This window comes from Ixodes scapularis, unplaced genomic scaffold (genome assembly GCF_016920785.2).
Source record: "Ixodes scapularis isolate PalLabHiFi unplaced genomic scaffold, ASM1692078v2 ptg000146l_1___fragment_2___debris__unscaffolded, whole genome shotgun sequence".
In the NCBI taxonomy this organism is placed as follows: Eukaryota; Metazoa; Arthropoda; class Arachnida; order Ixodida; family Ixodidae; genus Ixodes; species Ixodes scapularis.
Window position 1 is genome coordinate 88175 of NW_024609922.1, and position 9168 is coordinate 97342.

Sequence of the window (9168 nt, forward strand, 5' to 3'; positions counted from 1 at the left end):
ACGCCACAAGCCCTCTATATTGTGCATAGAAATGTGACATACACTTTCCTGGTACCCTGTTACCCTCTCGGCAGTATGTCATCGGCATATCCACCAAAGATGCGGTGGCCAGTTAAATACGACGAAACCGAAACGACTATGTCACCCCTCATAGGCATCATTGAGGACAGAGCTTTCTTACTGTATATTTACTTTTAGAATCGCGCGACAAAATCAGAAAACTGATCTATTAATATATCAAAACTCTTGCCTTTATGCAAATTGTTTAAATTGATTTTGGCTCTGACATTGACTGCGTTAAAACCTGCAGCTGCAATATGACCTACCTAAGTGTGAAATTAATTCGCATGTTTAGGTTAATTAGCCCACTGATCATGACTGTAATCCTCTGATACAATGTCTGCCGAGCGCGATACCCGAGCAGCTTGGAGTATACCAGGTATTTCAGCGAAGACTGAAAAAATTCCTAAAATGTGTGTATTCAAAGTACAAAGATCATATTCTCGGGACTGCATTACTCGTGGTGGCGGACGTCAGAAATGCGTGATACCTAACAAATTAGGTTGTTAATTATTAAAAAAATCTAATTAACGTTTTCATTAGTAAAAAGACATATGGTTCCAACCAGAAACTTGCTGAGCGTCATCACAAAGCACAAAATTCGTAATTTTCAGAAAGGCTTTGAACGCGTGAAAAGCGTAGTGGTGCGCTGAAGTTACCACTCGTGCAGCAGATACACAGATAGCGGTCTGATAAGGCGCCCGAGCGATTCTTCCGTCTCTTCTCAAAGCCCTAGCCTTGTATCTGTTCCACGAGTGGTAACTTTAGCATACTACGCTTCCTATGTCCTGAATATTTTTGAAAATTACTGATTAAGTGGTTTTCGATGACGCTCAGCAAGGTTCTAGTTCGAGCCATATGTTTATTTTCACTTAATATAAAGTTAATTAGTTATATGTAATGAAGTACCGCACTAACTAGTAAGTATCGCACATTTTCTGACGTCTGCCACCAAGAGTAATGCTGTCCCGAGAAAATTACTTTTACCTTGATTACACTAATTTTAGGAATTTTTGTCAGTCTTTGCTGAAACACCCGTTATATGTACCGGTTACCCAATCTTTAAAAGCCCAGGAGCGTTGGGCGATGCTCCTGGGCCTTGAAATCGAAACCCCTTAAAATAGGTGTTCCAAAACACAAGAAATATTAAATGCTTTTCTGTTGTACTTTGAATAAACATTCACTGGGCGGTCATGATTGCTGTGGTCCCTTCCACTGCATCTATGACGCGCAACAGTCGACTTTTCTCGATGTAGAGGAAGAGCGCTTCGGCCTCTTTGAAACTCGGGCCCGAAAATACGATGCAAGGGGTAAGTGGTTTCTTCGCCTCCTAAAAAGAAACGAAACACAGCATTCTAGATATACAGTTCGCAGTCACCATGGTGCACACCTGCATATCTATTTATAAAGGCAGAATTTTCTAGCTGACTCAAGTTCTTTTGTTATGTGATCAACACACGTCGGCCACATAAAGGAGCTCTGACTAGTACTCAATACTTAAATATCGGCTGTTATTTTGTGCTGAGATGAGTGAATGCTTTCTGTTTGCTTTCATATAGGTATGTTTGTTGAAAAATAATTGCAGTTGTAATATGATGAAGTATCTATGCTGAAATCCCAATTATTAAAATATATTCGCATTTTAAAACATTATTTTGGTTCACAGTAAATGACTGTTAGACATCTGATTTCCTGTTAGAAATATTTCATTTATAAGCCTGTAGGTTTCTTTTTTGCTGCAAAAACTGTGAGATATTCTTGATGATGGTAAAAATGGCCTTTGCATGGGGTGCCACTAGACCTACCAATGTCAAAAAGGATTTTCAGTAGTTACACCACAATCAAGCAACATTAAAGTGAGTTCTTTTTTTCCTTTTTTTATGTTATCATGGGAAGTCTAGGAAACTGAAAACTGCATGGGGGCCTTACACATATTTACAATTTTGTTCTAATGACCGAAATACATTACCACTTATATATAATTTTGTGCAACGCATACAATGTTCTGGAATGGGGGCTTTTAAGTGAATGCTTACCGAAGGCAAAGACATCATGTGAGTTGCACTATAGGCTGCTTAAGTACTCTTGCCAGGAGTTCCATGGCACGTACGGCCTAAACGTCTGCAACAGAAACGCATAGTAAAACTGAGCCACATGTTACTCGTGCTAAATTAGAAACAAATACATTGCACGTCTTCATTCGAAACACGATAATGAAGGAGAGCAAGGCTTTAAAAAGCCCATGCATGCAAGTGGAACCGACGGATTCATCATTATTCTAAGAGTGAATTTTTTAATGAATGGCCTTAAATATAAGATTTCTTTTCCTCAAACATTCCTAAAGACAGTTGCAGGCGTGGCATCCAGCTGGTGCCCCATGAGTGCAAGCGCATCCAGGGTGTGAGTGAAAGTAACTGAGACAGGCATCTAATTGCAAAACCTGCTCACATGTGCAGACATGGTGGTAACTAAGTGCCTTGCTTGCAACTATTTATGGGGAATCACTTCCTTCGCTTTGACTAATGTACGTATAGGTTGAGAAAGGTACAAATTCTTACATCTGCTCTAAAAGATAAACAAATGTGTTCGACGAAGACAGGCAGTGCTGTCCTTCAGAAATGACAATCTGTAAAACACTGAGCAAGCGTCCATTTAATATTCGGTGATTTTCTTGAACAGGAGGATATGCATTTGTTAGTACATGACATGGCGGGCTTCAACCACTTTGCAGCGACGTGTTTGGAAAAGCTGATAACACAAAGGAGCGTCTCATGTACTTAGCTTCGAAACATTTCAGATCTAGCTGGTGGGCGCTTATTGTGAAATGAATGCATGCTTGATGCTCCATGGTACGTTTAAGATTCAAGAACTTAACAAGGTGACTTCGATATTATACATTTTTGTAAACAAAATATACCTTCTAGGTACGCTTCATCTAGACATTTATATGCTGGATAAATTATTGTGCCAAAATATGGAATATTTTTAAATTAAGTGAACTCTTCTTTCTGTCCTCTGAGCTTTTTCTTTTCTTTAAATTGAAGTACTTGCATTTACACTTAGCTTGCACCATTCGAGAAATGCGTGTGTAGCAGCACCTGTGATGTAGGTCAATGGACATTACTCGCAGACTGTTATAAAACATTGCTTGGTCTTAGTTATTTTGAAGCAGCAGTGAAATTAACTGGATACATAGAAACCAGAACAAGCATGTCGAATGACTTTAACGGAAGAGGTACCTTCATTCAAAACTTTCCCTTGGAATAAATTTAAGTCCTGAATCCAGGAAAGCATTTCCCGTGACAGAATTATCCTGCACTATTCGCAAATCTTTAAACACATGCCTGCTCTTTGCACATAACACTCCTATTTTATGTAAATAAAAAAAAACTGCTTACCACTTCCATCTGTGTCTAAGAGAACGATTAGTCCGCAATGCACATAAAAAGTTATATTAAATGCAACCATTTGTACCGTAGCACTGCTGTGTTTTGTGTGACTATTCAGATTAAATTGATGGCCCACTATTTAATTTAAACAATAATATGTAAATTAAGCTGCACCCATTCAATTTGCACAGTAAATTACACTATACAAGCTAACGGTAAAATAGGCAACATTTTAAAAAAGTGCACAATAAAAACTGATGAGAAAAACTGTGTGTTGAAAATAGTACCCCAACAGATGGTGCGTTCTACAAAAACACATCTGTTAACCTTAAGAGAAAAGAAATCCAATAGAGAAGGCACATCGTGTCAACACTAATCTGAACATCTGCGCATTTTTAAACATACACGGTAACATACCATCCTTCTGTTGGTATATGTTATGCTCAAAGCGGTATAGTACTGCTTTAAGCAGATCATACGTATGCCCTTTATTCCTATACACGAATCATCACTTACGTTTCTTGCGTCTTGCACCGGTTCCTGGCGGGTAAATTCCAAGTAAAGGCTTCAGGTCTTTTTTGGATCCCCCTTGGTCTCTTCTTAGAGCAAGTTTCACAATCTTATGGAACGCCGCCTCGACCGCTTCATTCCCATCTTTCTTCAGAAGTTGCTTGAAATCCTCAATCAACTGAAACATTGTGAGCGTTTGAATAAAACCCATGCATTTGTAAGAACAGTGAAATTCTTAATGTTTTTTTCACCTCGTTAATAAATATCTTTTATTAGCCTACTAACACATTTGAAGCATTCTGTCGTGTCGCACAACTACTGTAGAATCCTTTACTTCGTGCCCTCAATTTTTTTACAAATGCGATGACAGACATAATCATGACCACTAACCTATGAGTATAAAAGTTGGAATTTGAAAATTAGACTGAAGACATGCATGTACCTTCAAATTACGCAACTTATTGGCTTCGTGAATATTTCGGCAATATGGAACTTGCGAACGTTAAAGAGATACTGCAACGAAATTTCGGCGCGTATTTTATGGTCTATATGTGTTCAAAGGAGCAGTATCACATCGAACACACCAATATCTTGTTAAAAAAGTCACGAAAAGGAAATTTAAAACGAATTAAACGATTTGCAAAGAGCACCTGGTGGACGTCGCTAACGCCTCGTTTGTAATGCCCGTCCAGGATCCTTGACAGCTAGTGACGGTGAGTGTCTCGCCTCCGGCCACGACGAGAGAAGAGGTGAAGGAAGAACTCCCGTCTTCCCGAGAATTACTTTTGTGTGTTCCAGATGTAGCTATTGTCCCCCTACAAGATTATAAAAGATTAACCCGTCACTCAAAATTCGTACAAAAGCAGCTGCTTCGGTGGCGGGGATGACTAGGCCATCCCCTCGACGTCAGCCTCGCCGCAGCTTTGCTCGTCCCGAGACGACCTACGTCACGATTGCGTCGGATGTCACATGCTCTAAGCTGGGCCTTCTCCGAGCGCTTGCTAGAGTGGGCCGTTTATAACAAAAATACAGCCACCGGGCTCAAAATACAAATATGCAATTGTCATTTCCGGATATTGTGGATCATATTGAACTTATTTTTGAACACGACGGATGTATTTCAAATTTCGTTGAAGTATCCCTTTAAAGGTTGCACTGTACTGCTGAAGTAGATCGCTAATAGATATAGTGCAGCTCCGAAATGTAAAAATGATCAACCTTGGTTTAGGCTAGTTACTTAAGGTAATATTAAAGGCAGAAACGTCATAATTAAAATGGTGTTTGACTGAACAAATTATGCAAAACATTAATTCTGAGAAGTAATTTCGTAGTATGTCATAAACCGTTAAGCGACAGCTTGAACCCATATTACCCTAAAAGGAATTTGCTGAAGCACTTTGTGCCCCTGATTTAAAGTTTTCACAAATGTTTTATGAACAAAAAGATAGGACGCAAACTAGCTGGTGATGGTTGAACATAACTTAGGACAAAACTGAGAGACTGGGGAAAAAAGAAGGACGACACAACACACAGCCCTTGAGTATTGTCATCCTTGTTGTTTTTTACAGCTTTGGGGTTAAATTTTACAGTATGTTATGTATGTTAAATTGTTTCAGTGGAAAAAAATGTCTATGTTCTTCAGAGAACAAGTTCGTAAAATTACAGCTTCTTACAAACAGAGCAGCTTTGTGTAAGCTGGTTCTCCTAAATAAAGCCCGTCTACAAATTGCGTACAAAAGAAACTACTCACCCATTCAATGTCCCTGAGATATAGATACTTGTCGATAGCTTCAGCAATGGATAACTTGCACAAGTCTTTGACCTTTGCGGAATGCGTCAACTCAGGCCTGCAGCACATTTGCTGCCTGTCGGGGTTCGATTTGGTCCCCCCGTGACTAACCAGGCCTCATGCTGTGTGAGACTGTATTCGTCTTCTCCACTGGGAGCCAAGCCTTGGGACTGCATAAGGATTAAACAAGGACGATTATTGTAATTTTATTAAAAAAACACATGTGCGTTACACCGAGCTCTGAATCACCGACCAGTGTTGCGCCAACTTTGCCCCGCTATAACTCCATTGATGCAGCGTCGACAGCCGCCCTTGGTTGTTTCCCACGGCTGCCGAACTTTGGTCGGTTCGCGTACACACGGTCAGTCTCCAGCTTCCGTCTCTCATTTTTGAACTTTTGGCGGATGAGCATGACCCATGAATTCTGGAGTATTAAGATTGATTTATTTATTGATTCAAAATATCTGAAAGGCCTGTCCGGCATTAAATCATCCATAAACTTTACAATGCAGGTAATACTGTAAAAAAAAAAAAAAACTCAAAAAGTGCCAATAGCAATGATTTTTTATTCGAATTGTGAAGTTTACTTTCATCAACATTAACAATAGCCCAGTGCAGCAGCTATGACATTTTCTTCCGAATTTTTTTAATACCAATAACATTTGCATACAATGAATAAAAAAATTCGCATACAGTAGTCAAAATAAATTTACAAGACCCAATGCCCGTTAGTCAGCCATTTGAGCTTTCGAACAATCCTAACAGCCACATTTACAGCAGTTAGACTCGGTCCATAGCAAAAAGAAAAAGAGGCAAGATCAGCTATATTCAATGCAAAACACCTTGAACAATGTTTACTACTCAGTCATTGTAACAAATGCATTCCTTTACTTGGGTTAGTGCTCTAAACTGGTCTAGATCTTCTAAATAATTTTTTATACTTCAGATCAATCACAGTAGCAAAAGAAAGGCCCAGCTACTTGTTCGACTTTTTTTATTTGTTTTCCTATTATGTAACATTATAAAAGCTGAAAACGCGAGACTGGGACGTAATCACGACTCCGCAAAACATTACGAAGTATGTACAGTTCGCCATACCTACTGCAAGGTAACATTTGCACCGCGCATCAAATCAAGAAACACCGTGCCGAGAAACCCATATCGTACCAAGAAACACCATATCAAGAAACACAAAATCTTATGTTCAAAATAAAATTATAGAAATTATATGGCTTAAAGCGAAGGGCTAATAATTGGGCTGGTCAGTAATTCATCGGATGAGGTCGAGAGGGACAAATACATTTCGCTGTGTTTCTGTCCCACACTTATCCTCTTTTTTGTGCCGAATTTGCTGTCAAGCAAAGACAACTTAAGAGCTGGTGCTGAGCACATTAACCAAATCGTTAAACAGCGACGACGCGAAAGCGATATACAGATTCGGATGGATGCTTAAACTTATAACGCAGAAAAAAAAAAAAAAGAAATCTCCGTTTCAGCTTTCCACCGATGAAGTGATTATGCTTCCAGACTGTTTAGTTTCGACAGTTCGCGAGAAAAAAGGCGCCGGCGTAAAAGCGAAAAAGAAAACAGGAGCACTTTCGTCACTCCAAAGTAGTTTTAGCGGTTATGGCTTGATAGAGAAAACCGAAGCCAGCCAGCCGGTATATAACACTCAGAGTCGCTACCACCACATTTAAGCGTTAAACAAGTCGAATACTCTGTAAGCGGTATCAATATTCACTCCCTGGACACCTGGACACATAAAGAATGTTCTACAAGCATGCTGCATAAATATTCTCACCTTTAATTGCGTCCATACGTGGAAGTGTCTCCGGTAGCAGTTGCGGCGATTCCAGCAATAACCGAGAGCAGCCATCTTTAATAAGAACGGGGATTGGCTACGACTTACGCCTACCCTTTCCAAAAAGATTTGCTGTAGTTTCGGTTTCGATATCTTGGGTGGGGGCTCGTTTGCATTTTTCTTGCTTCGCGTTTCAACAAATTTGTTTTTAATATATTGTTTTAAGTTAAAGCTTAGTTAAAGTTAAAGCGAAAGCTAAAAGAAGAAACTGTCTATATGGCTATTCCACTTAAACTTTTAGTTTTACAGAGGTTTCGTTTTTTGGGGGTTTAAATGCTGCATTTTCTTTGTTTAAGTGGGGTAACACTCGTAGCTAAACCGACGCCTTCTATTGAGGATTTTTTTACGCTTTCGCCTGCGCGATTTAATAACCATTTCATGTAAGGGATTGTACCAGTCTATATTCAATAATCCAAACAATTTTTATTTTCCGCGATAAAAACGATTTTACAGTGTTGGCAAGTGCCTCAAATCGCTTTGTTTAGTACAAAAAAAATTCATAATAAACAGAGAACCCCAAATTTTTGTGATCTATCTGTTCTCTAAAATATAATAGAGAGATGCTTTTAAATATTATTTAGATCCAATTATCTCTCCGACACTTTCCGATATAAGTACACCGAAGAACAAATCATAAAGGTAAACGCCTGAACATATAAGCCACACCCATTGTTTCAGAAACTGTGAGTGCTTTCACAAGGTTCATGTGCACTACCCGAATAGATACATATTTGTGTTATTTTATTGAACCATATTTTTGTTTCTTTAACATATTTAATCGTATGCATTGCTTTAGTTTTTATTTTTTTTTTTTTTTTTTGTATTTCCTAAAACAGCACGCCGTAGAAAAGATACCTCGAAATATTTGCTCCCCATCATACTGAAATGTTCGTTGTTTTTTCACGTAAATCAGATTTTAGTTGATGTTGTAATATACAAATCAGTTTTCGGAAAAAAGACAATTATTTTTACAAGTTAATATTCCATTGTTCTGTTTTAGAAGTCGCGTTAAAATGTAAAATTCGTAAATTTGAATCTGCATTTTTTACTCTTATCAGATCAAAGTGAGCGAGGCTTTATTTTTTTTTTTATATCAGAAACAAGGAACATGACATTTCAGCCGTGGGAATCTATACCCAATCCTATAAGTACGCGTCTTAACTAGGTGAACTTGCATTACTCATTTCTTTTATTTATTACTCAAGCTGTATCTGTATATACACAATCCGGCGGTTCTGGCGTCACGCCGCTGCGGCGGCGCTGCTGACCACAGAGCGGATACGCGGACAATTTACCTCGAGCGAATATTGTTTTTGCGAATGCGCAGTGACCTCACCTGGTGTGGGCAAACGCGGGCATGTTTGTAAAGGGGCGTGTTGGCTTACATGGTACATTTACATGTGTGTCATCCTGACTAGCTCTTATGCCCGTGAAATGCAGCATACACGTAACCTGGACATTCCAGGTTTCGAGTATGCCTATACTTATGTCAATATTAAGTCCGACCACAGCCACCTGTGAGGTAAACTTGGGCCGAGTAAACCCGGAAGGAATGCAAC

At 39.1% G+C, this 9168-nt stretch overlaps 1 pseudogene; it reads right to left on the minus strand.

Annotated features, from left to right (window-relative positions):
* Positions 1–662: 662 nt before the first annotated feature.
* LOC121833962 lies at positions 663–7535 on the minus strand (annotated as a pseudogene).
* Positions 7536–9168: the final 1633 nt, after the last annotated feature.